Source organism: Brassica rapa, unplaced genomic scaffold (genome assembly GCF_000309985.2).
Source record: "Brassica rapa cultivar Chiifu-401-42 unplaced genomic scaffold, CAAS_Brap_v3.01 Scaffold0377, whole genome shotgun sequence".
Classification (NCBI taxonomy): domain Eukaryota; kingdom Viridiplantae; phylum Streptophyta; class Magnoliopsida; order Brassicales; family Brassicaceae; genus Brassica; species Brassica rapa.
In genome coordinates this window covers 12,195-18,886 of record NW_022610319.1, presented here as the reverse complement: position 1 = coordinate 18,886, position 6,692 = coordinate 12,195, and the positions used below count along the sequence as shown (strand labels likewise).

Genomic DNA, 6,692 nt, shown 5'->3' with positions numbered 1-6,692 from the left:
AGTGATTCATCCTGGTTTGATGGAACGACGATGAAGCTGTCCTATTCCCCAAACTGGGAAACTGGAATCACCTGATTTGAATGTGGGATAACTTCTTCATCCCAACTCCTATGAGATTTATTCAACTTCCTAGTGATTCTCCACCACTTTATGTATCCAAATCAAGCTTCTCACAAAGTGATTCATGATATCTTGCATATTTACATTGTTTTATCCATTCATCCATGAGCATTTTCATCATATAGATTAGGATTTAGCCATGTCTAGGTTGCATTTTGCATTCATTGTCCTTATTAGGTGTTGGAGTGCCACATGGAGTTCTTGGGGACATTTGGATGCATTTGGAGCTTAAAGGACGTGAAATAGGTGATCATTGGACGAGCAGAGCATGGGAGCGAGGTTCCGCAGCGACGTCATGAGCTCGCTCCAAAGAACCCCCAGAGCGACTTGCCCAGAGCGACGCCCAGAGGTCGCTCGCGTCTCTATGGCGAAACGACACGAAGCGAAGCCTGGAGCGACCTCTCAGAGCGACCTACCAAGGTCGCTCCCGATCCAGAGCGACCCGTTGGAGCGACACACCAAAGTCGCTCGCGACCTCTCGCCCGGAGACACCAAAAATCGGCCCTGGAGCGACTTCCCGGAGCGACACCTGCAAGTCGCTCCGCGTTATTTTGCTGCCGAAAATCATGATTTCTCAGGGACCTTTTTGCAATTTATTTTGGACGTTTTGCACTTGAAAAACCTATGTTTTAAACATCTTTTGTAGCCACCAGGCAGATTATCTTTGATCTATTGAGAAATACACAAGAACTCTCTGGAGAAGTTCATCTCTTGGATTTTGATTGTTATGTTCTTGTGTTCTTGTTGATTTCTTATCTATTTCTCTACATGATTAATCTGAAATCCAATATGGGTTTAAGAGGAATCATGGAGATTAGTGAGTAATCACCTTTTGAATTCATGGGTTAGGGAGATTAAGGGTGATTAGGTTAGAGCTAGGATGTTTTAGTGTAGATCATTCATATTTCCTTGCTAGTAGAGTAATCATAATGCATCTTCTGAGTTGGCCACTCAAAGTTGATCCTTAGGCATTTCTCACCCGAAAGGTGTTCGATGAAATGCCCGAGACAACTCTCCTAGGCTTTTAGTATACTTTGCCAAAGACATTTGTTGTTAAAGATGCTAAGATAGCTAATAGACTTGTTAGTAATGATTGCTTTCATATTATTCAACCAAAGACATTTGATGTTTGAGATATGTTAGCAAATGAGCATTCATCTAGACATAGAGCTTGCTTAGAATTGTGTCTAGGCTTAAGGTTGATAGTTTGATTGATCATTTGCCATCCTTAGTTCGATACTTGATCACCCAAGGTCTAATCCCTATGCCCATGAGTTCTCTTTTCCCTTAGTCAAGAAAGTATCATTCTGTTATTGCTTTCTAGTTTAGTAGTAGTTTAAAACCCATCTAAATCATTGGTTGCACTTAGATTAAGTGAGTACTTGCATTCTCAGTGCTTTGATATCCCTCAGAACTGGTTCGACAATCATTTATACTACAACATTTGTCTTAGGAGCCTTGAAAACTCCTAACATCAAATTGGCGCCGTTGCCAAATTCTGAGTAGATTTAACATTGAGATTTAGTCACTTGCTTGAGACTAAGTCATTTTTATTTTCTTTTGTTACTGATTCTCTTTCTTCACCTCCCTTTAATCTACAGGTGTATGAACTTGAGGAGCAGGGGTCCATCAAACCTAGTTCCAAGAGCTGCAGACATTAGAGCTTTAGAGAGAGAGTGTGTTAGAAAGAGAAGAGAAGAAGCGCAACGACCTCACTTGCAGAGTTGGATACTGATATGGGAGACATACCTCAGGATGATGCTGCCGCCAATGGAGCTAACAACGTTCCACCAAACCAACAGCGAGCAGCTCGACCATTGGCACTTACGACCGCCCCAACATTCATGGTCATAGATTGGGAATCCGAGCACCCGCTGTGGCAGCCAACAACTTTGAGATCAAATCAGGACTCCTCAACGTGATCGAAAACAACAAGTATCATGGCTTGGCTCTGGAGGATCCATTTGATCACTTGGACAGGTTCGACAGCTACTGTGGGTTGTCTAAAACCAATGGTGTGTCCGAAGATGCCTTCAAGCTCAAGCTATTCCCTTTCTCTTTGGGGGATAAGGCACGTCAGTGGGAGAAGTCTCTACCCAGTGACTCCATCACCACTTGGGATGACTGCAAGAAAGCATTCTTGGAGAAGTTCTTCTCTACTTCAAGAACTGCTAAGCTGAGAAACGAGATTTCCAGCTTTCAACAGAAGAACTTGGAAGGCTTCAGTGAAGCCTGGGAGAGATTCAAAGGCTACCAAGCTCAATGCCCACACCATGACTTTTCTAAGGAGAGCTTGCTGAGCACATTCTACCGTGGTGCTCTTCCTAAGTACAGAGCCAGACTGGATACAGCTAGCAATGGGTTCTTCTTGGGGAGAACTGAGGAGGATGCAGAAGAGCTGGTTGACAACATGGTAAAGAGTGATGCAGTCTACAGTGGAGACCACGACAGAGGCAGTAGAACAGATGATAAGCAGACGAGGAAAGAGATCAAAGCTTTGGAAGATAAAATCGACTTACTCATTGCTGAAAAAGCCACCCAAGAGCAGCTGAAGTTTGTTGGTAACTCCAAGCAGGAAGATCCACTTGCTGTCAATGAGGTTGAGGGTTTGGAAGGTCAAGAGGAGTTGTGTTTCATTAACAACAATGGTAGCTGGTACAAAAAGGAGCCCAACTTTCAGTACAACAACTACCAACAGAAATCCTATCCAAACAACCAACAGAGTGGCTATCCGCCAAGAAACAACCAGCAAGGCAACTATCAGTCTCAGCAAAACCCCTCGTCTGGTTCCTCTGCTCCCCAAGAGAGCAGCACTGATACCTTACTGAAACAAATCTTGGAGTCTCAGACTAGAAGTGAGAAGCATGTTGGTTATGAGTTGAAGAACCTTCATACAAAGATTGATGGGAGCTACAATGAGCTCAACAACAAATTCTCACACCTTGCTTCTACAGTCAGGAATTTAGAGAATCAGTTTGCTTCCATGAACACTCACCAGAATCGCCAGCAAGGATCTCTACCTGGAAAGTCTGACCAAAACCCCAAGGAGGCCAAAGCTATCACCCTTAGGAGTGGTAAACAGTTGCCTCCTAGAACCCTCACCAAGGATGCTGAGAAACTAGGTGAGGGGGTTGCCATCAACATAGATGATGAAGTGGTGATTGTTGATGAGAAGATCAATGACGAGATCTTGGAGAAGATAGTGGAAGCCAAAGGTAAAGGAAAGGTTGGGGAAGAGAAGAAGACAGTAAAAGATGGTGAAGTTGTAACTCCAGCAAGTGAAAGTTCTTTTGTTCCTCCTCCCTATGAATCCAAACTTCCATTCCCTGGTAGATTCAAGAAGCAGCTGCTAGAGAAGTACAAGGCTCTGTTTGAGAAGCAAATGAGTGAAGCTCAGGTTGCAATGCCCATCATCGATGCTTTCATGTTGATTCCTCAATACAACAATTTCCTGAAAGATGTTGTAGCTGCAAAGAAGAAGGAGATGGAAGGCATGATGACTCTTACCCATGAGTGCAATGCCATCATCCAGAGGCTTGATGTTCCAGAGAAATTAGAGGATCCAGGAAGCTTCACACTACCTTGTGCTCTTGGACCTATGGTATTTGAGAAAAGTCTCTGCGATTTGGGAGCTAGTGTCAGCTTGATGCCTTTGTCTGTTGCAAAGAAGCTTGGATTCACTCAGTACAAGAAGTGTAGACTCTCTCTGGTGTTAGCTGATCGTTCAGTGAAGTACCCTGTGGGCATCTTAGAGGACCTCCCTGTGAAGATTGGAAGGTATGAGATACCTACAGATTTTGTGGTGCTTGAGATGGGTGAGGAGGCTCAAGACCCATTGATTCTAGGAAGGCCATTCTTAGCTACAGCAGGAGCTATTGTTAATGTGAAGGAAGGCACGATTGATCTCCATTTGGGTAAAGAGAACATCCTCCACTTTGACATTAAGGAGAAAATGAGGAAACCAACTGTGTTCGGGCAAGCCTTCTACATTGAAGAGATGGCCACTCCTGCTGATGAGCATCTTGAAGAGCTACCACCTGAGGACGACGAGGAGGGATCATCTCCCTCTACTCATTCCCCATAGAAGGTAACCCACCACACTCCCCTGTATATACCATTTTATTTTTGCATATTAGTCTTCTTTTCGGTATCTCTCTCTCTACTTGACAACACAGAGACTGTGTAACTCAAGTTTGGGGGAGGTACCAAGTATTTGATCATGTTTGCTTTGATGTTGTTTCATTGAGTCATGCATTGCATACCTATTTGCATATAAAAAAAAAAAAATCAATCATTTAGTTTGCATCATTTGCATTTCTAGGAGAGTCTAGAGCATATAGGTTGCATTCACTTGCATTGGGAGCAATGATTTTAAATGCCTTGTAAAGAACACTACGTTGCACCTGAGTAGCTTTTGCACCTCTCAAAAAGACTTGTATGTTTCGAGCCTTGAAAACTCTTCCTGAAACTTGTTGATTGCTGAAACTCAGTCTTTGAAGCCAACTACAACCTTATTTGAACTGAACGAACTTAATGCTTCTTGCTCATGGTCCCTTGTGTACTGAGTCATGGCTATACACACTTGAGTTGTCACATCCTTTATGCCAATCTTATTTTGACAAACTCTAGTGGTAGACCACTCCCAAAACCTTTCCCTCCTTTTAAGCTTTCATTGTTTGATGAGTGAAGCCTTCTTCGGAAAGTCTTGCATGTGCATAATGTTGAGAGTATCGGGAACGACAATGCTTGATCTTCATTCTTGCTAGATTGGGCACTCTATTGTCTAGCTATAGGTGGGGGGGTGAGTGTTGTGATTATGATTTGGGAGAAATGAAAAAGAAAAAGAATAGACTCTTTGTGCTTAAGTGAATTGTTTTGTTGGGATAAGTAGAGAAGCCTCTAGCTCAAGTTTTGAAAAGTCTTGGCCCCCAGCCTAAAAAAAAAAAAAAAAAAAAAAAATAAAATAAAGGAAAAAGAAAAGCGAAAAGAAAAAAAAAAAAAGAGAAAAGAAAAAAAAAGAAAAAGAAAAAGGGGGCTAGCAAAGTTGGTAAGAGCTAAGAAATATTTTGAGTTTGTGAAAAATCCCTTGTAGATTTCAAAGAGAAGGAGTTAAAGTTCTTAGGATCTTTTGGTGAGAGATGTGAGTTGGGTTTGACATTTGAGAATGATTGTGTAATTGTATGTTTGGGAAAAGGGTAGAACAATGGAGATTGAGCATTGTATGCATGAGTTGGTCCCTTTCTTAGATATATTATGTGCAATGTCAAGGCTACTTGTTTCGAGAGTAAACCACCTTAAAGATCATATGTTTTGAACCTCTTGAATCATTTGAATAAAAGCCTTCCCTTACCCAACCAAATGACTTGGACCAACTGACCATTTGCAAGAATTCACCTGATGTTTTGTGCTTAATGAATGTGAGAGTTGGTTGATTTGAATGTGTGGATGCTTGATGATGAGTGTAAGAACAAAAAGAGTTAAGATAGGCCTAGAGAAGCTAGAGTGTAATAGGAGAGTGTGCTAGTTGTGTTTCTTTTGGCTATGTGCTCCCACCTTCAACCTCTCTCCCTATGAGTTCTAGAAAGTTCACTTGTGGACAAGTAAAAGAACAAGTTTGGGGGAGTTGATATCTTGCATATTTCCATTATCTTATCCATTCGTCCATGTGCATTTTAATCATATAGACTAGGATTTAGCCATGTTTAGGTTACATTTTGCATACATGAGTCTTTATCAGGTGTTGGAGTGCCACATGGAGTTCTTGGGGACATTTGGATGCATTCGGAGCTCAAAGGAGGTGAAATAGGTGATCATTGGACGAGTAGAGCATGGGAGCGAGGTTCCGCAGCAACGTCATGAGGTCGCTCCAAAGCACCTCTCAGAGCGACCTAGCTAGAGCGACCCCGTGAAGTCGCTCGCCATACTCATCCCGTTGGAAGCCCAGAGCGACTTGCCCAGAGCGACGCACCGAGGTCGCTCGCATCTCACACCCCTCTCGGAGCGACCTCCCAAAGCGACACCCCGAGGTCGCTCGCGTCTCTATGGCGAGACGACACGAAGCGAAGCCCGGAGCGACCTCTCAGAGCGACCCACTGAGGTCGCTCCCGAAGGCCGGAGCGACTTGTCGGAGCGACATGCCGAGATCGCTCCGCGTCTATTGTTGGGTCGATTTCTATTTTACTTAAGGGCCTTTTGGTCATTTTATTATGCACGTTTTACATTTCAAAAACCTATGTTTTAAACATCTTTTGTAGCCACCAGGGCAGATTATCTTTTGATCTATTGAGAAATACACAAAAACTCTCTGGAGAAGTTCATCTCTTGGATTTTGATTGTTATGTTCTTGTGTTCTTGTTGATTTCTTATCTATTTCTCTACATGATTAATCTGAAATCCAATATGGGTTTAAGAGGAATCATGGAGATTAGTGAGTAATCACCTTTTGAATTCATGGGTTAGGGAGATTAAGGGTGATTAGGTTAGAGCTAGGATGTTTTAGTGTAGATCATTCATATTTCCTTGCTAGTAGAGTAATCATAATGCATCTTCTGAGTTGGCCACTCAGTTGTTGA

At 42.7% G+C, this 6,692-nt stretch overlaps 1 long non-coding RNA gene and 1 other non-coding gene across 2 annotated transcripts; one reads left to right on the top strand and one right to left on the bottom strand.

Annotated features, from left to right (window-relative positions):
• The first annotated feature begins 205 nt into the window (after positions 1 to 205).
• LOC117130232 lies at positions 206 to 6,446 on the top strand. The gene is made up of 2 exons (XR_004453675.1): positions 206 to 399; positions 5,960 to 6,446. It is a non-coding gene; the product is annotated as an uncharacterized LOC117130232 (long non-coding RNA).
• Positions 2,294 to 2,400, bottom strand: LOC117130233. Its single transcript, XR_004453676.1, has one exon. It is a non-coding gene; the product is annotated as a small nucleolar RNA R71 (small nucleolar RNA).
• Positions 6,447 to 6,692: the final 246 nt, after the last annotated feature.